The sequence below is a fragment of the Stegostoma tigrinum genome, chromosome 12, assembly GCF_030684315.1.
Source record: "Stegostoma tigrinum isolate sSteTig4 chromosome 12, sSteTig4.hap1, whole genome shotgun sequence".
Lineage (NCBI taxonomy): Eukaryota > Metazoa > Chordata > Chondrichthyes > Orectolobiformes > Stegostomatidae > Stegostoma > Stegostoma tigrinum.
The window spans coordinates 62845340-62871167 of NC_081365.1; the positions used below are offsets into that span (position 1 = coordinate 62845340).

The 25828-nt window shown below is 43.6% G+C and overlaps 1 long non-coding RNA gene across 1 annotated transcript in view; it reads left to right on the top strand.

The window, feature by feature from the left end:
• LOC125457314 (uncharacterized) overlaps positions 1-25828 on the top strand; it is a 201428-nt gene that overhangs the window by 130804 nt on the left and 44796 nt on the right. The window lies entirely within an intron of this gene.

Genomic DNA, 25828 nt, shown 5'->3' on the forward strand with positions numbered 1-25828 from the left:
GAGAGATGATCTCGATGTTGGGACTTTAGACCCTGTAAGATTCTGCTCCTTGAAATCTGCTACTCAACTACCAATGTCAGCGCCATCAGTACCATTTAACATAACCATCACAATGTTCCGCTGTCAGCTCTTCATGAGCTCATATACTGTTCTCCATAGTGTTTTTAACTTTTATCATTTTTGGACTCATTTCTCACTTCTGTCTCTGTGCAATGCGTGACACTACGAATTCTTCTCAAATTTAGCAAGTAATAAACTCAATTCCTAATAAACTCACAAGAAAACCTGATCCCTTTGAAAGCATAAATTCATTTGATCTTGGAGGAGGGTGTCTCCATGGGAAGGCATCCTTTCTGACAGAGATTGCAGTTGAATAAACAAGTGGAGTCAGTTCATCTCTCTTAAAAATTTGGAGTTTCCAACTGGGGATCATCACCCAAGGTCCAGTCGGAACAATTAAAATTGGTTGGAAATTTGAATGTAAAAATGTCAAAGAAACCAAGCAATGCATTCACAATTAAATATCCCTCAACATGAACACTCCAATGTGACATTGTGCCTTGGAAACTTTTTGACACTTCTATGAACAAAATGTCATTTCTGGGTTAAAAAAGCACCAATAAAATAAGTTTAGAAATGCTACTAATGGGTCACAACAATTGCAGGTTACACAGGCATAAATGGACCTTGACCTTAGTTAAGACACTGGCAAATTCTGATAACTGGGAAAGCTGAAACTTCAATTTGGAAATTCAGGTAGCGTATAAACTCTTACTACAGCTAGAGTATGGTATGAAAGGATCGATTATTTTTGTATGCTTCTGGAAAATGATTTATTGCAGAGCCACAAGAAGGAGTCAATTATTCACTTTGTCGTAGTCTTTGCTGATACTAGCTTTATAAGCTTTTGTTTCTTGCTCATGGTCAGCAGAGTAAATTGATTTTTCCCAATCTGTACAGCATATTTTGACGTGACCTTTGACATAACAATGGCTGAACTGTCTGAATCCTATTCTTTGCCCTGTATTGTATTTCCAAAGTTATAATCAATTACAGAAATCTTAAAAGTGTTTCAATCTTCAGCACAATCTCAGTGAAATCTATAAAAATAAAAATCAAACTTGATCAAATGCATTTAACATACTTATGTTGGCCAATATGTGAAGTGTTGCATAAGTGGCAACTTTCATTTGTTCCACGAAATGGAATATGGTGATATTGTTTTAACTCACATTGGCAGTGCACTGGAAATCAAGCCTGCTATTCCTGAGATTGATACAATTGTTAAAGGATTTTTTTAAAAAGTACATAAACTTCCCCAATTACCTGACTTTCAGACCTAGATTAATATAAAGCACAGGCCAGGCGTCTGTACTTCACAAGACTCACAAACTAACACACACACTCACTCACACACACACACACACACACACACACAGACTCACACGCACACACACACACACACACACACACACACAGACTCACAAGCACGCACACACACACACACACAGACTCACACACACACGCACACACAGTGAGAGTGAGAACAAAACAGGTTGAAAAAAAAGAAAACTTAGCAGGTCTGACAGCATCTGTAGAGACAAATCAGAGTTAACATTTCAGGTCCAGTGATCCTTCCTCAGAACTGCTGGTAGCTAGGAAAATGTTGAAGAAAGGGTGGAGGGAGGTGGTAAGGAGGAAATGATCAGTGGGGATAGAGCCCAAAGAGAAAGAGAATGATTGGACAGACAAAGGAATGGATAATGGTCAGCTTTGGAGAATGAATAGCTGTCATGGGGGATTATTTGTGGCTAATGGGTGCTGTGTCACAACAGACTATGTGCTATGTGTAGGCGTTGGGGAAAGGTGCCCAAACCCTAAAATTATTGAACTAGATGTTGAGTCCAGGAGGCTGCAGCGTTCCCAAATGGAAAATAAGATTCTGTTCTTCCAGCTTACGCTGAACTTCACTGGAGAACTGCAGCAAGCCTGAGAAAAATTTTCTCACATTTTGGGGTGTCACCTTTGAGTGGTTTTTCAAGCTTTTCCTTTCCTCTGGCTTATCATTAATCTTTGCTACCTTGCATGCTTTTACTTGCAGTTTGATATTAATCCTGGTGGGTTTATCCTCTTCCTAAAATCCTTTTTATCCTTGGAGATAAAAAAAAACAAGTTGAGAAGCTGAAACATTATTATAAGCCGCAATTGGGTTCCAGTGTAAGTTATTCTGTACATATGTTATTTTGATAGGATCAAGTACAATACTGGTACACAGGAAAGCAAAGAAATTGATTTGGCATTTTTACTGGAGAAAACGAGACCATTATTCTTTGCTGCTGACATGAGCTGACGGAAATTTGTGGCAAGTTCACGTTTCGTTACTTTGAGAACTGCAATGCAATCTGTGATTGAGACAACTTCACAGATTCTCAATGATAAGGTCCACACATCATTGGAACATCTTGGTGATGGATAATCCAAGTGGAGGTTGTAAAAGTTGTCAGTTCATATGAGTCCAGAGAGATATACATGGACAACACTAATTCCAGACAAAAAATTTGGAAAAATTCTTGGCACCTTAGAATTTGGGATTAAGCTGTTAGGTGGAGAACTTTTTAGTACATTGTTCAGCCACCTTGGATCAAAACATACATGTAGAGTGCCATATTGTTTCACAAACACAAGTAATGGAGCTGCACCAAATTTACTCTCCAGATGCTGCTGCTTTTTCTTTCCTTTATTCATTCACGGGATGTGGGCGTCACTGGCTAGGTAGCATTTATTGCCCATCCCTAATTGCCCAACAGGCAGTTAAGAGTCAACCACATTGCTGTGGGTCTGGAGTCATGTGTCAGCCACACCAGGTGAGGATAGCAGTTTTTTTTCCCTAAGGAACATTATCGAACTGGATGGGTTTTTCCTGATAATCGACAATGGATTCACGGTCATCATTAGATTCCTAATTCCAGATATTTATTGAATTCAAATTCCACCATCTGTCATGGCGGGATTCGAACCTGGGTCCCCAGAATATTGTCTGAGTCTCTGGATTAACAGTCCAGCGATAATACCACTATACCATCGCCTCCCCAGCCATTATGGGATCATGTATCATGGAATTCAATTGCAGATTAAGCTTGCCTTGAATGTGAATGCTGCACTTGAGGTGGGTAAATGCTGGGTTAGGCATGATCTTTTGGATGATGTAGAATTGCTACTGTGTGCAAGTGGGCCATTTTGGCCAAGTCCACACCAACCCTCCGAACATCAACCCATCCAGATCCAATCCCCTACTCTATCCCTGTAACCCTACATTTCCATTGGCTAATCCATTTAATCTGCACATCCATGGATACTACGGCAATTTAGCATGGCCAATCCACCAAGCCCGTGCATCTTTGGACTGTGGGAGGAGACCAGAACCCCTGAAGGAAACAGAGACACGGGGAGAAATTGAAAATTCCATACAGACAGTTGGCCGAGGGTGGCATTGAACCCTGGTCCCTGGTGCAGTGAGACAGCAGTACTAACCACTGTGTCAGCCATGTGATACTGCAAAACTTTTACAGTTGATGGTAGCATCAAACCAGTCTGTGTGAGAGGTTAGCCAGATGGTGGATAGTCTCCATGTTGCAATCTGACATCTTTGGTGTTGCAACAAACAGATTTAATATATCTGTGCATGCTGGTAATCTGATAGTCAGATAAAGATCTCTATTAATGATGTAAAATATTTCAGACTTCTGTCCCGAAGATCTACATTGACAATTAACCTGGATAATGTCAATCCATGGGATGTCAGGCCTGTTGTAAGCAGACAGCTTATGCAGCACATCATGCCAGTTTTCCGAATGCATCTCTTGTAAGACGCTTGCAAGATCAGTTACCTTGCAAAAGTGTCTATTTTGGCATGTATTGCTTATTGCCCATTTCTTTTGAAGTATACAATTTGGAAGGAAGTATAAAGTACAGTTTTTTTGACACGTTAATTTGGTGGGTCAAGTATAAATAACTGGGGCCAGTTATTGAGACACTGCAGTTACCTCTTGGACTTTGCTGTGCGGGCATAGCATGGATAGATCTTTGGAATCCTTTTTTGATTGGTTGTTCTTCACATGCTGGCATGGAGTATTGTGTCACACTTTGGGCTTTCTACATATTTCAGCTCAACATCCTCTTGTGGAACATAGTGTCTGGCATTTTGCGACATATACAAGTTGTCTCAGTGGTTGAAACAAACCATATATGGATATTTCATAGTGATAATGGGAACTGCAGATGCTGGAGAATCCAAGACAATAAAATGTGAGGCTGGATGAACACAGCAGGCCCAGCAGCATCTCAGGAGCACAAAAGCTGACGTTTCGGGCCTGGACCCTTCATCAGAGAGGGGGATGGGGTGAGGTTATTCTGGAATAAATAGGGAGAGAGGGGGAGGCGGACCGAAGATGGAGAGAAAAGAAGATAGGTGGAGAGGAGAGTATAGGTGGGGAGGTAGGGAGGTGATAGGTCAGTCCAGGGAAGACGGACAGGTCAAGGAGGTGGGATGAGGTTAGTAGGTAGATGGGGGTGCGGCTTGGGGTGGGAGGAAGGGATGGGTGAGAGGAAGAACAGGTTAGGGAGGCAGAGACAGGTTGGACTGGTTTTGGGATGCAGTGTGTGGAGGGGAAGAGCTGGGCTGGTTGTGTGGTGCAGTGGGGGGAGCGGACGAACTGGGCTGGTTTTGGGATGCGGTGGGGGAAGGGGAGATTTTGAAGCTGGTGAAGTCCACACTGATACCATTGGGCTGCAGGGTTCCCAAGCGGAATATGAGTTGCTGTTCCTGCAACCTTCGGGTGGCATCATTGTGGCACAGCAGGAGGCCCATGATGGACATGTCATCTAAAGAATGGGAGGGGGAGTGGAAATGGTTTGCGACTGGGAGGTGCAGTTTATTGCGAACCGAGCGGAGGTGTTCTGCAAAGCGGTCCCCAAGCCTACACTTGGTTTCCCCAATGTAGAGGAAGCCACACCGGGTACAGTGGATGCAGTATACCACATTGGCAAATGTGCAGGTGAACCTCTGCTTAATGTGGAAAGTCATCTTGGGGCCTGGGATAGGGGTGAGGGAGGAGGTGTGGGGGCAAGTGTAGCATTTCCTGCGGTTGCAGGGGAAGGTGCCGGGTGTGGTGGGGTTGGAGGGCAGTGTGGAGCGAACAAGGGAGTCACGGAGAGAGTGGTCTCTCCGGAAAGCAGACAGGGGTGGAGGTGGAAAAATGTCTTGGGTGGTGGGGTCAGATTGTAGATGGCGGAAGTGTCGGAGGATGATGCGTTGTATCCGGAGGTTGGTGGGGTGGTGTGTGAGAACGAGGGGGATCCTCTTAGGGCGGTTGTGGCGGGGGCGGGGTGTGAGGGATGTGTTGCGGGAAATACGGGAGACGCAGTCAAGGGCGTTCTCGACCACTGTGGGGGGAAAGTTGCGGTCCTTGAAGAACTTGGACATCTGGGATGTGCGGGAGTGGAATGCCTCATCGTGGGAGCAGATGCGGCGGAGGCGGAGGAATTGGGAATAGGGGATGGAATTTTTGCAGGAGGGTGGGTGGGAGGAGGTGTATTCTAGGTAGCTGTGGGAGTCGGTGGGCTTGAAATGGACATCAGTTACAAGCTGGTTGCCTGATATGGAGACTGAGAGATCCAGGAAGGTGAGGGATGTGCTGGAGATGGCCCAGGTGAACTGAAGGTTGGGGTGGAAGGTGTTGGTGAAGTGGATGAACTGTTCGAGCTCCTCTGGGGAGCAAGAGGCGGTGCCGATACAGTCATCAATGTAATGGAGGAAGAGGTGGGGTTTGGGGCCTGTGTAGGTGTAGAAGAGGGACTGTTCCACGTAACCTACAAAGAGGCAGGCATAGCTGGGGCCCATGCGGGTGCCCATGGCCACCCCCTTAGTCTGTAGGAAGTGGGAGGAATCGAAAGAGAAGTTGTTGACGGTGAGGACGAGTTCGGCTTGGCGGACGAGGGTGTCGGTGGAGGGGGACTGGTCGGGCCTGCGGGACAGGAAGAAGCGGAGGGCCTTGAGGCCATCTGCATGCCCATCCCCCTCTCTGATGAAGGGTCCAGGCCCAAAACATCAGCTTTTGCGCTCCTGAGATGCTACTGGGCCTGCTGTGTTCATTCAGCCTCACATTTTATTGTCTCGGATATTTTATAGAACCTGTTCATGGCTGCAATAGTTGTTCCAGATTCAAGCACTTGAAGATTACTGTTGGTTGCCTATACACCACTCTCACAAGTGAATTCTTCTCTTTATCATTTCAGGGCTCAATTCAGACTGCTTCTACTTCCAGGTTTCATAAATTTACATCATCCCTCTCTATTGTGTGAATGCTATCATTGATTAATTGCACTCTCTGCCACCTTTTCCTAGTTTGCTCTCTTTCTCAAATGTCCTATACCCTCCAATGTTCAGATCCCAATTTGCATCCTCTTGCGGCTGTGTTCTCTGCACTGGTTATCAAATTGAATTTATTTATTTTTGTTCATGCCATCAGTTCATCAATGTTGTTTTGAATGTGACATGCATTCAGATACAAAGCCTTTAGTTTGTCCTTTTATGACTTTGTACCCTGGAACCATATCCATTGATTTACTCTATCCTTTCCTGTTATGATCTGTTTATCATTACCCATGTTAATACTACTCTCTATTGTTTTGTGCCTGCTCTTTAGTTTCCAAATTTCATCCCTTCACACAGGAATAGAACAGCTCTTTTTTGGAATGAAGTGATGGGATCTACTTATACACACAGGACAAATAATAGAGTGGATATTTGATTCGAACAAGTCAAAGTTTCCATAATTAAGCATAAAGGTATGAGCATTTAAAAGGATTCCATTGTAATATCAGAAATTTATGATGGTGTTGTTACTTAGGTGTAGCATTTTATTACTATGTTGTGCAACTGTAGAGCTTTGATTTCCTTCATTTGAATGTGTCTTTGAATCTCACCTCATTTAGACAGAGCTGTGGTATACAATACCAGTAAGCAAACAGGCTGGTCGGTCAAACAGATTGCATAATTCTTACAGAGAAACAGTTAGTTAAGGACATGGATGATAACTCACAGCTTAACCTTTGCAGGAAAACAACATCATGATTACAAGTGTATATTGGATGAGGGTAGAAACTGAAACTTGATCTTAAAAGAAGAAGAAATGCTATTTTTTTTTAGAAAAAGGTTGAGTTTTTTAGATTATTTTCTTGAGAGGATGAAATTCCATACCTATAAAATTAGTTTTGAAGCCTAAAGAGATTGATCATGAGACATTAAAAATTAAGACTCTATTGAATACTCAGTTACACCTTGCTCAATAAGCACTAATGATTTCAGTGTTTTTTACATTGAGAATGATGCTTAAAAAAATTAAGTCTGCATCAATTTACAATTTCTGCATTGATTATTTTTGCTAAAGGCTATGATTGCATGCAACTATATGAAGCAGCATATCAACGACAATCATTTCTGGAATTGCTTGTGAAACTACACATCTGTCTCTGCAATAAAAACATCAAGCACTGATAATTTTTATTATCATGACAGCAGCATATTTGGGATAATACAATCTGAGAACATATCTCCTGTGTGCATTCTGAGTAACAAAATCTAGAATTGGATGCAAAGAATGAATCCATAATTTCATTACATATAAAACACAAATAAATTATTCCCAAGCAATTCTAGTTCTTATTATTTGAAATGGTGTAAATAAATATGCTGTTGTTCAGTAAGTGTTTTATCCAAATGTCTGGATCTCTGGTCATATATTTTGTGATATTCCATTATGTGCCTTGCACCTGACAAGGTGTGCAAAAATTGTTAAAGAAATAATCATTAAAAATTAACATTTGTGAGTCCTGCAAATGATAAAACTGCTGCTCAGAAATGCTGTACTTTCAGAATACATTGTAGCACCAGGCCCAAAATTGCATTGCCCAGCTCTAATTGAAAGTCTCATTGTGGATCCTGGCACGGTATTTGATATAGTTTACCACATTTTGGCTGTTTGGTTATTTTTTTCTGCAGTCAACTCCTTAGAACATGCTGTTAATTGGTTGGTGACATTTGATTCCATAAATGCAGTTTTCACAAGTTTGAGCAATGAGTATTTGTCAAATGAACAAAATGTTCTGCATTACGCTACCAAACATCCTTTGCTGGTTCATTTGTTAGTGATATCCAGTAATTCTAACATAGATCTTTGAGCACAAAATGTGCATCGGTTGTACAGGTTTGCTTTCAGTGCTTTCAAAATGTACGGTTACATATGCCTTGAATAAAGGCAAAATCTGAGCCAGTCTGGCCACATTAAATTACTTTTTTTTTGAGCAATACTATACAGCATTGTTTTATGTTCTAATATAAGGACTCAGTTAACTCGACAGTTTTGTGAAACAGATTAATGCCAACGCTGTAGGTTGAATTCGTGCACTGGCTGAGGATACCATAAAGGATGTTTCTTCTCAACCTTTCCTCTCACCTGAGGGATGGGGACCCTCAGATTAAATCATGACCCAGTCATCACTCTCCCTAGTGAGACAACAGCTCTATGGTCCATTAGGACAACAGAGAATTTACCTTTCCCTTTTATGTTGTAGTAGCTAGATGCATATTTTCCAGAAACAGATCTCCCTCGATATTCCACAATGGGTTGGTGTTTTGTAACAGCATGGATGTTTTTGTCATTCACAAGATAACACCATGCTCCTCATTAACAATGACTAAGTGAGTTAAATTCCATTTCTGTTCATTGGCATTTTTAGAATCATAGCACAGTAGGAGGCCATTTGGCCTCTGTGTCTGTGTCAGAAACTCAACCCTTTCCCTGTGAAAGTTTCCCTTAGGATGATTAAACAATTTCCTGGTGGAAAAATTATGGAATTTACCTCCAACCACACTTTCATGCTGTGAATTGCTCACCACTCATGGCATCTTTGGTACTTTTACCATTCATGTTAAATCCATTCTATCTGGTTGTTGAACATTCAGCCAATCGGCACAGTTTCTCTCTACCTACTCTATCCACAGATTCTGGAGCATTTCTATCAGAATTCCCTCAATTTTCTCTTGTCTAAGGAGAACAGGCCCAGTTTCTCCAATCTATCCAAATGACTGATGTCTCTCAACCCAGAAACCACTTCCTTAAATGTGGTTGGCTATACAGCTAGCTTGTGGGTCAGATCAGTGCAAAAAACAGAATCTAATTCCAATTCTGGCTGACTTGGGTGATTCATAGTTAAAATCATGGCACTTCACTACGGTATGGCAAACAATCAAGAGCCTACATTCAGGCAGGGAATTACGTCAATCTATATTTTTTTACCTATTCTTTATTTAATGCTTATTCTATACCAGTTTTAAATCTGACTAAGGAATCCAAGGACATACTGGAAAGTGAAGGTTCTGGTGATTCCAGATTCCAGTGGCTGTATTCTCAGCTCTCCCATTGTAATAAAAGGCTCTGAAAGAACATTATACTGACAGGGATGCGTGGAAATCCAATTCAGTTGTCTCGGCATTGGTGTCAGCATTCAGAGTGGAATATAATGCTATTTTCAGTGACAATATCTGAAATTGATGCTAGCATGTTAACATCTGCGACTATTTCGAAGAGAAAGGTCAGAGAAACATCGAAACATTGGAAGTAGCTGTATGAGTAGGCCATTCAGTCCTTCAGGCCTACATGGTTATCATTATAATCATGTCTGCTTTTTTTCTTCATATCCTTTGATACCTTTAGCCCCAAGTGCTCGCTCCAATTCCTTATTGAAGTCATCCAATGTTTTAACCTTGACTGTTTTCTGTGGTAGCGAACACAGATTCACCACTCTATGGCTGAAAGAAATTATCCTATTTCAGTTCCAAATGATTTACATCATCCTTAGGCTATGACCTCAGTTCAGGGCTCAGTCATCATTAGGAATATCTTTCCTGCATCTCCACTGTCCAGTCCTATCAGAATTTTTCTTTAAGCACCACACCACCCCACCAACACCACCAACCTCCACCCCCAACTATTCTTCAGAATGGAAGCCATATAATCCTAACCAATTCATATGTCAATCTTGCCATCCCAGGAATTAGTTTGATAAAACCTCACTGCACTCCTTCTATATCATGACCAAAATTGCTCACAATATTCTAGGTGTAGTTTCACCAAGGTCCTGTAAAATTGCAACAAGAGATCCTTGTGCCTCTTTTCAAAACCTTTGTCTATGAAGGCCAATATTCTATCTGCCTTTCGTACAGCTTGCTGTACCTGCATACTTACCTTCAGTGACTGGTGAACGAGGACACCTAGGTAGCATTGTACATTGCCCTTTTTCAAATTATAGTGTTCAGACAATAACCCAACTTCCTCTTATTTCCACCAAAGTGGAAAATCTCATCATACTGCATCTGCTCTGCATTTGCCCACTCACTCAGCTTGACCAAATCACACTAAAGCTTCTCTGCATCCTCCTCACAGCTCACCATCCCAGTCAGCTTTGTGTCATCGCAAATTTGGAGATAATACATTTAGTTTCCTCATTCCATTTACCTGTATATTGTGAATAGCTGGGGTCTTAGCACCGTTGCCTGCGGTATCCCACTTGTCACTGCCTGCTATGTGGAAAAAGATTTGTTCATTCCTACTCTTTGTTTCCTATCTGCTCACCAGTTTTCTATCCATCTCAATACAGTATACCCTATTCTATGCACTTTAACTTTACACATTAAACTCTTATCTGTTACTTTGTTCAATAGTCTTCTCAAAATCCAAATAAACCACATCCACTGCCACCGCTCATCAACTCTACTCACTATATTCTCAAAGAATTCCATGGATTTGTCAACATGGTTTTCTCTTCATCAACCCATGCTACTTTGTCCAATCTTGCCACTGTTTTCCAAAAGCTTAGGATATGAGAGAGGAAATAGCTGGGGCCTTAACAGATATCTTTGCAGCATCCTTCGACACGGGCGAGGTCCCGGAGGACTGAGAATTGCTAATGTTGTCCCCTTGTTTAAGAAGGGTAGCAAGGATAATCCAGGTAATTATTGACCAGTGAGCCTGACGTCAGTGGTAGGGAAGCTGCTGGAGAAGATACTGAGAGATAGGATCTATTACCATTTGGAAGAAAATAGGCTTATCAGTGATAGGAAACATGGTTTTGTGCAGGGAAGGTCATGTCTTACCAACTTAATAGAATTCTTTCAGGACGTGACAAAGTTGATTGATGAGGGAAAGGCTGTAGATGTCATATACATGGACTTCAGTAAGGCGTTTGATAAGATTCCCCATAGCAGGCTGATGGAGAAAGTGAAGTCGCAGGGGTCCAGGGTGTGCTAGCTGGATGGATAAAAAAACTGGCAAGGCAACTGGAGACAGAGAGTAGTTGTAGAAGAGGGTTTCCCAAATTGGAGGCCTGTGACCAGTGGTGTTCCACAGGGATCTGTGCTGGGACCACTGTTGTTTGTGATAATAGTAAATGATTTGCAGGAAGGTGTAGGTGGTCTGATCAAGTTTGCAGATGACACGAAGATTGGTGGAGTAGCAGATAGTGAAGGGGACTGTCAGAGATTACAGCAGAATATAGATAGACTGGAGAGTTGTGCAGATAAATGGCAGATGGAATTCAATCTGGGCAAATGCGAGGTGATGCATTTTGGAAGATCTAATTCAAGACCGAACCAAATGGTAAATGGAAAAGTCCTGGAGAAAATTGATGCACAGAGAGATCTGGGTGTTCAGGTCCATTGTTCCCTGAAGGTGACAACGCAGGCCAATAGGGTGGTCAAGGAGGCATATGGCATGCTTTCCTTCATCGGGCGGGGTATTGAGTACAAGAGTTGACAGGTCATGTTGCAGACTTTGGTTCGTCCACATTTACAGTACTGTGTACATTTCTGGTCACCACATTACCAAAAGGATGTGGATGCTTTGGAGAGGGTGTAGAGGAGGTTCACCAGGATGTTGCCTGGTATGGAGGGTGCTAGCTATGAAGAGACGTTGAGTAGATTAGGATTATTTTCATTAGAAAGACAAAGATTGAGGGGGGACCTGATTGAGGTCTACAAAATCATGAGGGGTATAGACCGGGTGAATAGCAAGAAGCTTTTTGTCCACAGTGGGGGACTCAATTACTAGGGGTCACGAGTTCAAAGTGAGAGGAGGAAAGTTTATAGGAGATATGAGTGGAAAGTTCTTTACACAGAGGGTGGTGGGTGCCTGGAATGCGTTGCAGGCGGAAGTGGTAGGTGCAGACACGATAGCGTCTTTTAAGATATATTTGGACATGGATGGGCGGGAAGCAAAGGGATACAGACCCGAGAAAATAGATGATAGGCTTAGACAGAGGATCTCGATCGGCGCAGGCTTGGAGGGCTGAAGGGCCTGTTCCTGTGCTGTAATTTTCTTTGTTCTTAGCAATTCATTTCTTTATTACGGACTTTAGCGTTTTCCCCGTTGCCAATGTCAGGCTGGCTGATCTATAATTCCAGAATTTCTAAGTGCCTCCCTCCTTAAATAGAGATGTCACAGTAGCTAACCTCCAATCTGAAAGAACTGTACAAGAGTCTATAGAATCTTGAAAGATGATCAACAATGCATCCACTACTTCAAGGGTGACTTCCTCAAGTACTCTAGGATGTCGATTGTCAGGTTCTGAGAATTTAGCTGCCTTTAATCCCATCAATTTCCCTAATACCATTTCTTTACTAATACTGATTTCTTTCAGTTCCTCCCTCTCTCTCCAGAACTAACCATATATGAGAAGTGAATGTTTTGACAATTGACCTCTGACTTTGTGAAATATATCCCTGGCTGGTAGGACCCCATTGATAGCATCAATTCATAGGGGAGGTGACCGCCCAGTGGAAAGATAATAGATGTTGATCCAGAGACCCAGGTTTGAAGTTGCTATGGCAGATGGTGGAATTTGAATTCAATAAAAATCTGTAATTAAGATTTTAATGATGACCACAAATTCATTGTCAGTTGTCGGAAAAATCACATCTGGTTCACTGAGATAGTAGGATCCAAGCGGAGGCTTGGGGACCACTTTGCGGAACACCTATGCTCAGTTCACAACAAACGACTACACCTCCCAGTCATGAACCATTTCAACTCCACCTCCACTCCTCGGACGACATGTCCATCCTGGGCCTCCTGCAGTGCCACAATGACACCACCTGAAAGATGCAGGAACAGCATCTCATTTTTCGCTTGGGAACCCTGCAGCCCAAGGGCATCAATGTGGACTTCACAAGCTTCAAAATCTCCCCTCCCCCGACTGCATCCCAAAACCAGCCCTGCTCGTCCCCACCTCCCTAACGATTCCTTCCACCCCAAGCCCCACCCCCATCTCCTACCCACTAACCACTAACCTCATCCCACCTCCTTGACCTGTCCGTCCTCCTGGACCAACCTATCCCCTCCCTGACTCCCCACCTACATTCACCTTCACTGGCTCTAACCCCAGGTCTTTGACCTGTCTGTCTCCTCTCACCCTATCTTCTCCTTTATCCATCTTCTACCCGCCTCCTCCCCTCCCTATTTATTTCTTTCTTAAAAGTCTTTTCAAAATATAATATTATGTCTATAATATCTTCCTGATTATATTGCTTTGAAGTTTGGTCTTGGGTTTAATACATCAACCCAATGCAATGACTCTGTTCGCTGAGGTGTGACCTGCTGACTGGAGATTTACAGTGTGCACAATTTCCAAGCATGCAACAATAAGATTTAAACTAGTCAATTGATAGCATACTTAGGATCTAACAGTAATTGTTTTTTCTTTTAAAGTTCAATTATATTCTTTTAGCTTTACATTTTAAAAATTGTTACCATTTCAAGGGAAAAAGTGCTTCAATTTTAAATCAATTTGACTTGTGACAATTAGCCTGCAAACTTCAGAAATCTAATTTTGTTTAAAAACTGAATTTTTAACATACTTATATGGATTAACAAGACACCTAATAGTATGAAAGATCTGTAACATGCTTTCGGAAATAAATTACTGATTAGTGCTTATATTTAAACTCCTTTCTCTGTTATTTTAATAAATGTATTAATTCATTCAAACACACATTCTTGTGAAATGGTGGTAATAAGGCAGTGTTATCCAATAATTCAGAAATACTAAGAACTGCTGATGCTGAAATCAGAGACAACACAGTGTGGATCTGGAGGAGTACAACAGGCCAGGCAGCATCAGAGAAGTGGGAAAGTTGATGTTTTGGGTCAGGACTCTTCTTCAGTAATGCTGACAACCCAAAATATCAACTTTCCTGCTCCTTCAATGCTGCCTAGCCTACTGTGTTCCTCAAGCTCCACACTGTGTTATCCAATAATTATTTGTTTCTATTGTTTTACCTTAAGTTAACAAAATATATTCATCATCCAGTGTTTTCTATCCCTTTGTTCAGCTATTTTTCTTTCTTTTTCAAGAGTTTCTAAATTTTGTTTTTATGAAATCGTCTGAAAATCCATGCAATGTTTTTGTTCAGTTAGCGATTGGTCCCCCTCCTAACGGAGTGCACGTAGCATCATAGTCATGAAGACAGCACAGGGATAGTACACTTCCACCCATTGCACACACCAGTCATCTGGTAGTTGACTTGTTGTAGGCATAGGATAAGCACTCATTGTTTAATCAGACAGGAACAAGGCAGTTTTGGCCTCATTTTCTGTGAACTTTCCTTTATTCATTGTGTTGGCATCAATGCAAAGTCCTACATTTACTGCTCATTCCTAATTGTCCTTCATAGTAAGCCAGCTTATTGGCTTGCTGAATTCTCTGTGCAAAAGGTACAGCTGTTGTCCCATTGAGATCAGGAGTTTGACATTTCAGTTTGCTGCTAGGTGCTAGTGATCTCATGTGCCTGTACTGATGTTCTTGGAGATAGTACATGTCAAAAAACTGTGAGGTGCTATCAAAGAAGCCTAGGCAAATTCACAATCCACACTGGGGCATGGAATTCCAAAGATTCACCGTCAACTGTGTGGAAAAAAATTGCTCCTTATCTCCATCATAATTGGCTCAATTCTAACTATGAAACTCTGTCGCTTGGTTCTAGATTCACCAGCAAGGAGAAGCATCCAATTACATGCATCCTGTCATGTCCTGTAAAAAATTTGTAGGCTTCAATGAGATTGCTTCTCATTCTTTAAAACTTCAGAAAATATAGGATTAGTTTCCTCAATCTCTCTTCATAAAACAATTTCACTCTCAGAGGGATTTATGTGGAAAACCTCAACTGTACACCCTCAATGGCAGGTGTAACCTTCCTTACATGCTAGATTCTGCCATAATTGAACAAAGTATTGTTCATGAATCCTAGTTTGTTTTTTTTATTCTCCACCACCATTCAACACAGGATGTAGTAGAACAAGAGCACTTTGATCTAACCCACTGGTTATGGGGTCATTTAGCTCTGTCTACAATACAATGTTTCTGCTGTTTAACATTGGTATAGTCAAATGTTGTAGCTTCACTACCTCAGATTTGGTATGCCTGATGTTGATTCCAGCATTCTCTCCTGCGCCTCTCAAACCTGTTATGGTGATAGTTGTAGAGTGATGGATAATGCAGACCATAAGGTTACACATGGTAGGGTTGCAATTCTTCTGTTGTTGATAGCCAACAGTGCAAGACGATTCACTACTCAACCTTAATCTGATGCAACAAGACTTCATAAAGTTTAGAATCAATGTTGAGGACTCACAGGGCCATCCCTCAGGAATGTTTGTCACTGAGCTGTTGTCTATGTTGGATCTCTCCTGCTGATGGGATAACATGGATCCAGTGTTGGCGATGGAGAAGTCATTTCCAAATAAATTTCATTCTCTGCTCCATCAGAGGGATCCTGTACAAAACTGGCCTGCAAGGCTTAATCATAGACCCTCTGATTGGAGGATCTTCAGGCCTGCTGATGCTGATTTAAGATAATGCAGAAAAGAAAAAAAAAGTTATTTTGATATGATAGCCAGCAAGGTCTGAAGCACTGAGGTCTGTTTGTTGCTGATTTCAAGCAGCAGTCAAAGATCCTTAAGTCTTCAAGGGCATGGAAAATATGAACAGGAGTACGCCAGCACCAGCAACACCAAAACTGCTCCCCTCAACCCGCGAACCTGCTCCCACTATGCAATAAAAATACGGCAATGACATTCCTCATGCCCACATTCCTTCCCTTTTCTTATAACCATGTATGTCAGGACCCTCCTTGAGATTGGATTCCAAAATCTCTCTTGGCCCAGGGCATCATGAAACCCATGAAAATAAATCTACAGCAATAATTTTGGCGTACATGTTCCTTTCATGTCGAACACAATTTCAAACTGCAACATATGAAATAGCTAGTTTAGTTGGAAAAAGGAATAACAATTTTAGAAATTAAATTTCATTTGAAAAGAGATTTGTTAAACTAACTATTCATCTAGTTTAATCAGCTAGTACAGAAATGATAGGCTGAATGACCTCTTTCTGTGCTGTAACTTTTCTATGGTTCTATCCAAAAAATGTCAGCAATATTTGATTACTCGTATTTGTGGATTAGCATTTCCAAAATGTTATGAAAGCATTGTTGAGTTGTTTCTATAACACCATCAGCACAACAAAACATGATTCTTCTGCTGAGAATTTGAAACTGAAACTCATTACAGCTATTTTAACTCAACTCAAATTGCCTCAAACTTTTTTGTCAATATGAACCTTCCCCGTCTCTTACAATCTACAAAACTTTAGAATCTGAACACAGAATCATTTAATCACCACTTTTTTATTTCTTAAATAATTATCTAACTACTTTTGATGTGTGTGAGTACGCTGTAATGAACTTGAAATGCTCACGCACCAAGACTTTCCATTTCTAAAATGGTTCACCAAGGACAGAAATTACATCACATTTATGTTGAATTTTGGGTGCGGTCCAACATTTGATTTCTGGTGTAAAAATTAAATGTTCACTTCATTTTTATGTTTATTCAAATGAGAGCTGCAAGTTTTACAAGATAATTTATTTTTCCACTATTTCTCTACATCTTCTAGAAGTTTGGAAGATCTGTTGCTAATTGTGTATCTTTTTCCTTGAAATTCCATTTTCTGATTTATATGTAATTTATGCTTTAATATAAATTCATTATTTTTCAAAATGAATTTGTTTGAATCTATGAGCTTTCACAGCCTTTCCATAGAATCTCTTTCTCAGGATTAATGGCTTCTCTCTAACTGCAATTAGCATTCTTGCTTTATTTCCATCTTTACCTTTCCTAAGACTTGATTACATTCCAGATTTCAGATCTGAAAAATCTGCAATCAGAAGGACAGAAATTATGTGGCTCTATTGCCCATGTGGACTCAGAAATAGAACCACAATGTTCCTTTCATGTCGAACAGTGATCTATTCTCTGCTGCAATTTTTCCCCTGAATTGTTAATTTGTCTATTCTCATTCTTGATGCTAAGAGTGCTACAATCAATTGGCAACAATTTACATTCTTATTTCTAACTCAGGCAATTGGTGTGAGACTCAAGGAATGCTGAATGACTTCTAAAATGGGCTAGAAGCAATATAAATGTTCCTTTTACACTATGGCATTTCAATCACAACTTTCACTTGCTGCATTAATAACTCCTTTGCTTTTAAGTCTGACTATAAAGTATGGTTAGTTTGAGATGAATTATGCATTTTTTTTATCCATTGTACTTGGTTCCACTAGCAAATGTGAGCCAATAAAACAACAGCTGAAATGACCTGGATATAAATTTGTGTCATCTTTTTTTCCATTCCCTTTGTGTTACCAGTAATAGGATAATGATCATATGATTTTAATTATAAAGTATATCTATTGATTAAGCATTTATTGCGAGCATGTATATCTTTCCAAAGGTTCTTGAGGAGCTGTGTTAGTCCCTGCCTCTCAGCCAGAAGGCCTAGCTTCAAGTTCCACCTACTCCAGAGGTCTGTAATAATGTACCTGAATCAGGTTGACTGAAAATATCTATGCATCTTTCTATGTGCAGTTGTGACAGTGTCAGTGTCCCTCCTTCTGGACCAGAAGGCTTTGGCTTAAATCCAATCTTCTCCACACATAGGGTCATTGAGCTGTCCAGCAAGGAAGCAAACCCTTTGGTCCAACTTGCCCGTGCTAATCAGATATCCTAAATTAATCTCGTCCCATTTGTCAGGATTTGGCCTATATCCCTCTAAACCCTTTCAATTTATAGACCCATCATGATGCCTTTTAAATGTTGTATTTGTACCAGCCTCCATCACTTCCTCTGGCAGTTCATTCTATATATGCACACGCTCTCTGTGAAAAAGTTGTCCCGAGGTCCCCTTTAAATCTTTTCCCCACCAACCTTAAACCTATGAGTCATAACAAGTCTGAACAGGCTGCTTAAAATATCTACATATTTTTCTATCAACACTTTCAACTGGTTTGAAATGCGTTTATGCATACAGCTTTATCGGAAGTGAAAATGATTCATTTGTACACATTTGTCGATGAAAGCAATGCCCAATTCACCAAATTTTAATAGGTTTCAAGGGACATAGACTCACACCAGGGAGTTAACACAGTGTGTGCATGTGCTATAAGCTGCAGATGCAAATTCCCCACGTCTCTGGGAGCCATGGTAACGGATGCAGCAACTCCCTGGAATGCAGCAAATTTGAAAGCATAAATTTACTGCAAACCCAAATGGGTTACTGGACATAAGTTCCATCAATAACCCTACAATGTTCCCAACATGAGCAATTGTGAAGGCTGCCCTCTCAACTTGTCTTAACTGAAAGATACTGTCCACAAAAATTTATATGTTTATTGCCTCATCTACAAGTAACGAGAATAGGATTTTAATATGTTATTGATCATCCCTGAAAATATCTAGTTAATGGGAACTTGTTAAAACAAATGAGAAGAAAATAATAAAACATATTGTGAGTGGACTTACTATAAATTTAACGATAAATTGTTTCACTTTGTATTTCCCACTATATTCAGAACAGTAAATTTATCTATTCCATCCTTGAGACAAGAATCACAATTTTGATTTTCAGAGAATTAGAGCTAAAATTTTGCGAACCTGTTCCTGGCTCATTACTCCCTTTTCAAAACAAGTCCCATTGAGAACCCTACAGCGTGGAACTTCCCTTTCTATGTAACCTTTTGAAGGCCCTAACTGCAAAGGGGTTCAAACAGATGAAATAGAAGCAGAAGTAGACCATTTGGTTCCTTGGGCGTGCTTTGCTATTCAACAAGATCATACCTGAATTTGTGTTTTGAATTACAAATTCCCATCTTCCCCCAATAAAATTTGATTGCCCTGTCTAACAAAAATCCAATTACATCTCCTGTAAAACTGTTCAAAATATTTTCAAACTGAGGGTTTCAAGGTGTCACAATCCTCTGAGAAGTTTTTCATGTCTGGCCTAAAAGGGCAATCCCTAATTTTAAGAACTGGACTCACCCACAAGAGGAAATATTCTTTCCACATCCACCTTGTTAAGACGATTCAGAATCTTGTACACTTTAATTCAACCACCTCTTGATCTTATAAATTTCCTGGGGAAACAAGCCCAACCTGTCCATTCTATTCAAATAAGACAATCTGATTCCAGGTATTAATCTATTAATCTAAAATATTCCTCTGAATCACGTTCAATACATTTGCATCTTTCCTTAAACACGGGGACCAAAACTGCACACTATATTGGAGATAATAAAATGTGAGGCTGGATGAACACAGCAGGCCAAGCAGCATCTCAGGAGCACAAAAGCTGACGTTTCGGGCCTAGACCCTTCATCAGAGAGGGGGATGGGGAGAGGGAACTGGAATAAATAGGGAGAGAGGGGGAGGCGGACCGAAGATGGAGAGTAAAGAAGATAGGTGGAGAGAGTGTAGGTGGGGAGGTAGGGAGGGGACAGGTCAGTCCAGGGAAGACGGACAGGTCAAGGAGGTGGGATGAGGTTAGTAGGTAGCTGGGGGTGCGGTTTGGGGTGGGAGGAAGGGATGGGTGAGAGGAAGAACCGGTTAGGGAGGCAGAGACAGGTTGGACTCGTTTTGGGATGCAGTGGGTGGGGGGCAAGAGCTGGGCTGGTTGTGTGGTGCAGTGGGGGGAGGGGACGAACTGGGCTGGTTTAGGGATGCAGTAGGAGAAGGGGAGATTTTGAAACTGGTGAAGTCCACATTGATACCATATGGCTGCAGGGTTCCCAGGCGGAATATGAGTTGCTGTTCCTGCAACCTTTGGGTGGCATCATTGTGGCAGTGCAGGAGGCCCATGAAGGACATGTCATCTAGAGACTGGGAGGGGGAGTGGAAATGGTTTGCGACTGGGAGGTGCAGTTGTTTGTTGCGAACTGAGCGGAGGTGTTCTGCAAAGCGGTCCCCAAGCGTCCGCTTGGTTTCCCCAATGTAGAGGAAGCCGCACCGGGTACAGTGGATGCAGTATACCACATTGGCAGATGTGCAGGTGAACCTCTGCTTAATGTGGAATGTCATCTTGGGGCCTGGGATGGGGGTGAGGGAGGAGGTGTGGGGACAGGTGTAGCATTTCCTGCGGTTGCAGGGGAAGGTGCCGGGTGTGGTGGGGTTGGAGGGCAGTGTGGAGCGAACAAGGGAGTCACGGAGAGAGTGGTCTCTCCGGAAACCTGACAGGGGAGGGGATGGAAAAATGTCTTGGGTGGTGGGGTCGGATTGTAAATGGCGGAAGTGTCGGAGGATAATGCGTTGTATCCGGAGGTTGGTAGGGTGGTGTGTGAGAACGAGGGGGATCCTCTTGGGGCGGTTGTGGCGGGGGCGGGGTGTGAGGGATGTGTTGCGGGAAATACGGGAGACGCGGTCAAGGGCGTTCTCGATCACTGTAGGGGGAAAGTTGCGGTCCTTAAAGAACTTGGACATCTGGGATGTGCGGGAGTGGAATGTCTTATCGTGGGAGCAGGTGCGGCGGAGGCGGAGGCATTGGGAATAGGGGATGGAATTTTTGCAGGAGTGTGGGTGGGAGGAGGTGTATTCGAGGTAGCTGTGGGAGTCAGTGGGCTTGAAATGGAGAGGTAATGGGAACTGCAGATGCTGGAGATTCCAAGATAATAAAATGTGAGGCTGGATGAACACAGCAGGCCAAGCAGCATCTCAGGAGCACAAAAGCTGACGTTTCGGGCCTAGACCCTTCAAATGGACATCAGTTACAAGCAGGTTGCCTGAGATGGAGACTGAGAGGTCCAGGAAGGTGAGGGATGTGCTGGAGATGGCCCAGGTGAACTGAAGGTTGGGGTGGAAGGTGTTGGTGAAGTGGATGAACTGTTCCAGCTCCTCTGGGGAGCAAGAGGCGGCGCCGATACAGTCATCAATGTACCGGAGGAAGAGGTGGGGTTTGGGGCCTGTGTAGGTGCGGAAGAAGGACTGTTCCACGTAACCTACAAAGAGGCAGGCATAGCTGGGGCCCATGCGGGTGCCCATGGCCACCCCCTTAGTCTGTAGGAAGTGGGAGGAGTGAAAAGAGAAGTTGTTGAGTGTGAGGACGAGTTCAGCTAGGCAGATGAGAGTGTCGGTGGAGGGGGACTGGTCGGGCCTGCAGGATAGGAAGAAGCGGAGGGCCTTGAGACCATCTCCATGCGGAATGCAGGTGTACAGGGACTGGACGTCCATGGTGAATATGAGGTGTTGGGGGCCAGGGAATTGGAAGTCCTGGAGGAGGTGGAGGGCGTGGGTGGTGTCACGGACGTAGGTGGGGAGTTCCTGGACCAAAGGGGAGAAAATGGAGTCCAGATAGGTGGAGATGAGTTCGGTGAGGCAGGAGCAGGCTGAGACGATGGGTCGACCAGGGCAGGCAGGTTTGTGGATTTTGGGAAGGAGATAGAAACGGGCCGTGCGGGGTTGGGGAACAATGAGGTTGGAGGCTGTGGGTGGGAGGTCCCCTGTGGTGATGAGGTCGTGAATGGTGTTGGAGATGATGGTTTGGTGCTCGGGTGTGGGGTCATGGAACCCAACCCTCCTTCCACTGACCCCTTCACCCGCTTCCAACACAAGTCCTCCTCCTGGGCACCACCCCCAGGCCTCCTACCCTCCCTCGACCTCTTCATCTCCAACTGCCGTCGAGACATTAACCGCCTCAACCTCTCCACCCCTCTCACCCACTCCAACCTCTCCCCCGCAGAATGGGCAGCCCTCCGCTCCAACCCCAACCTCACCATCAAACCCGCAGACAAGGGTGGCGCAGTGGTAGTATGGCGCACTGACCTCTACATCGCCGAGGCCAGACGCCAACTCTCCGACACCACCTCTTACCGCCTCCTCGATCATGATCCCACACCCGAGCACCAAACCATCATCTCCAACACCATTCACGACCTCATCACCACAGGGGACCTCCCACCCACAGCCTCCAACCTCATTGTTCCCCAACCCCGCACGGCCCGTTTCTATCTCCTTCCCAAAATCCACAAACCTGCCTGCCCTGGTCGACCCATCGTCTCAGCCTGCTCCTGCCCCACCGAACTCATCTCCACCTATCTGGACTCCATTTTCTCCCCTTTGGTCCAGGAACTCCCCACCTACATCCGTGACACCACCCACGCCCTCCACCTCCTCCAGGACTTCCAATTCCCTGGCCCCCAACACCTCATATTCACCATGGACGTCCAGTTACTGTACACCTGCATTCCGCATGGAGATGGCCTCAAGGCCCTCCGCTTCTTCCTATCCCGCAGGCCTGACCAGTCCCCCTCCACCGACACTCTCATCCGCCTAGCTGAACTCGTCCTCACACTCAACAACTTCTCTTTTGACTCCTCCCACTTCCTACAGACTAAGGGAGTGGCCATGGGCACCCGCATGGGCCCCAGCTATGCCTGCCTCTTTGTAGGTTACGTGGAACAGTCCCTCTTCCGCACCTACACAGGCCCCAAACCCCACCTCTTCCTCCGGTACATTGATGACTGTATCGGCGCCGCCTCTTGCTCCCCAGAGGAGCTCGAACAGTTCATCCACTTCACCAACACCTTCCACCCCAACCTTCAGTTCACCTGGGCCATCTCCAGCACATCCCTCACCTTCCTGGACCTCTCAGTCTCCATCTCAGGCAACCAGCTTGTAACTGATGTCCATTTCAAGCCCACCGACTCCCACAGCTACCTAGAATACACCTCCTCCCACCCACCCTCCTGCAAAAATTCCATCCCCTATTCCCAATGCCTCCGCCTCCGCCGCATCTGCTCCCACGATAAGACATTCCACTCCCGCACATCCCAGATGTCCAAGTTCTTTAAGGACCGCAACTTTCCCCCCACAGTGATCGAGAACGCCCTTGACCGCGTCTCCCGTATTTCCCGCAACACATCCCTCACACCCCGCCCCCGCCACAACCGCCCTAAGAGGATCCCCCTCGTTCTCACACACCACCCTACCAACCTCCGGATACAACGCATTATCCTCCGACACTTCTGCCATTTACAATCCGACCCCACCACCCAAGACATTTTTCCATCCCCTCCCCTGTCAGGTTTCCGGAGAGACCACTCTCTCCGTGACTCCCTTGTTCGCTCCACACTGCCCTCCAACCCCACCACACCCGGCACCTTCCCCTGCAACCGCAGGAAATGCTACACCTGTCCCCACACCTCCTCCCTCACCCCCATCCCAGGCCCCAAGATGACATTCCACATTAAGCAGAGGTTCACCTGCACATCTGCCAATGTGGTATACTGCATCCACTGTACCCGGTGCGGCTTCCTCTACATTGGGGAAACCAAGCGGACGCTTGGGGACCGCTTTGCAGAACACCTCCGCTCAGTTCGCAACAAACAACTGCACCTCCCAGTCGCAAACCATTTCCACTCCCCCTCCCATTCTCTAGATGACATGTCCTTCATGGGCCTCCTGCACTGCCACAATGATGCCACCCAAAGGTTGCAGGAACAGCAGCTCATATTCCGCCTGGGAACCCTGCAGCCATATGGTATCAATGTGGACTTCACCAGTTTCAAAATCTCCCCTTCCCCTACTGCATCCCTAAACCAGCCCAGTTCGTCCCCTCCCCCCACTGCACCACACAACCAACCCAGCTCTTGCCCCCCACCCACTGCATCCCAAAACCAGTCCAACCTGTCTCTGCCTCCCTAACCGGTTCTTCCTCTCACCCATCCCTTCCTCCCACCCCAAGCTGCACCCCCATCTACCTACTAACCTCATCCCACCTCCTTGACCTGTCCGTCTTCCCTGGACTGACCTATCCCCTCCCTACCTCCCCACCTACACTCTCTCCACCTATCTTCTTTACTCTCCATCTTCGGTCCGCCTCCCCCTCTCTCCCTAATTATTCCAGTTCCCTCTCCCCATCCCCCTCTCTGATGAAGGGTCTAGCCCCGAAACGTCAGCTTTTGTGCTCCTGAGATGCTGCTTGGCCTGCTGTGTTCATCCAGCCTCACATTTTATTACCTTGGAATTCTCCAGCATCTGCAGTTCCCATTATCTCTGATACTATATTGGAGATGTGGTTTTACCAATACTATACGTCATTGAAGCACTTTCTTTTCTGTTCAATTCCTCTCGTAACAAAGGATGGCATTTATGAGCTTGTTTGATTATGTGCTGTTCGTGCACACTAACTTTATTTTGCGATTCATGCAACAGAACATCTATCTTCTGCATGTCAGGTTTCTGTAGTCACTCCACATTTTTTATTTTTCCTGCTAAACTGAATATTTGACCTAATTCTACTCCTTCTGCTAGAGTTATGCTCACTAATTCAACCTATCTGTATCAATCTGCGAACATCGTAGACCAGTCAGTTTAACTTCAGGCTTCAGGGTGATTCCAGAAACACTTATTCAAGATTGAATCAGTAGTCACATGGAAAAAGATGGTTAATTAGGATGAATCAATATGGATTTATAAAAGAGAAATTGTGTTTAACTAACTAACTGCAAGTGTTTTTTTGAGGCAAGAACATAAAGACTCGATGTGGGTAATATAGTTAATGTGGTATACATGGAATTTCCAGAAGAGACTTGATGCACTGCCACACAACAGACTTGTGAGGAAATTTATAGATCATGGTATAAAATGAACAGTAGCAACATGGATACAAAGTTACCTGGGTGACAGGAATCAGAGAAATGGTCAATTGATATTTTTAATGTTGGAGAAAAATTTGCATGGAGTTCCCTGCAGTTGGTATTGGGACCCTTGTTTTTCCTGAAATATTTCAATTATTTGGATCTTGGCATGGAGGGAACAGTTTCAAGTTTATGGTAACAATGTGAAACTTAAAAGAATTACAAACTGTGAGGAGGGAAGTTTTAAACTCTCGAACGACGTTGACAAGTTGGTCGAGTGGATGGGTAGGTGGCAGATGAGGTTCAATGCAGAGAAGTATGAAATGATGCATTTTTTCAGGAAGACAATATAAATAAGAGTTATACTTCTAAAAGAGATCGCCAGGGCAGATGGAATGTTGTGATCTGTGCACAGGTCATTGAAAGTCAAGAGTATTTAATAAAAATTCAGTATCCTTGCTTTGTTAATAGGGGCATAGAATACAAGATTAATGAGGTGATATTGAATTTGTATTAGATACTTGGTAGATCTCAATGAGAGTGCTTCATACCATTGTGGGCACCACACAGTAGAAAAGATGTGAATTCATTGAAGAGAGTGCAGAAGCAAATTACAGAATGCTTCCAGGAATGAGAAACTTCAGTTATTAGGAGAGGTAGAAGAAGTTGGGATTGTTGCAAAGAGGTTAGAATCTTTCAAAATTATGAGCAGGCTGGATACAGTAGATGGGAAGAGGTTATTCCCACTCATAA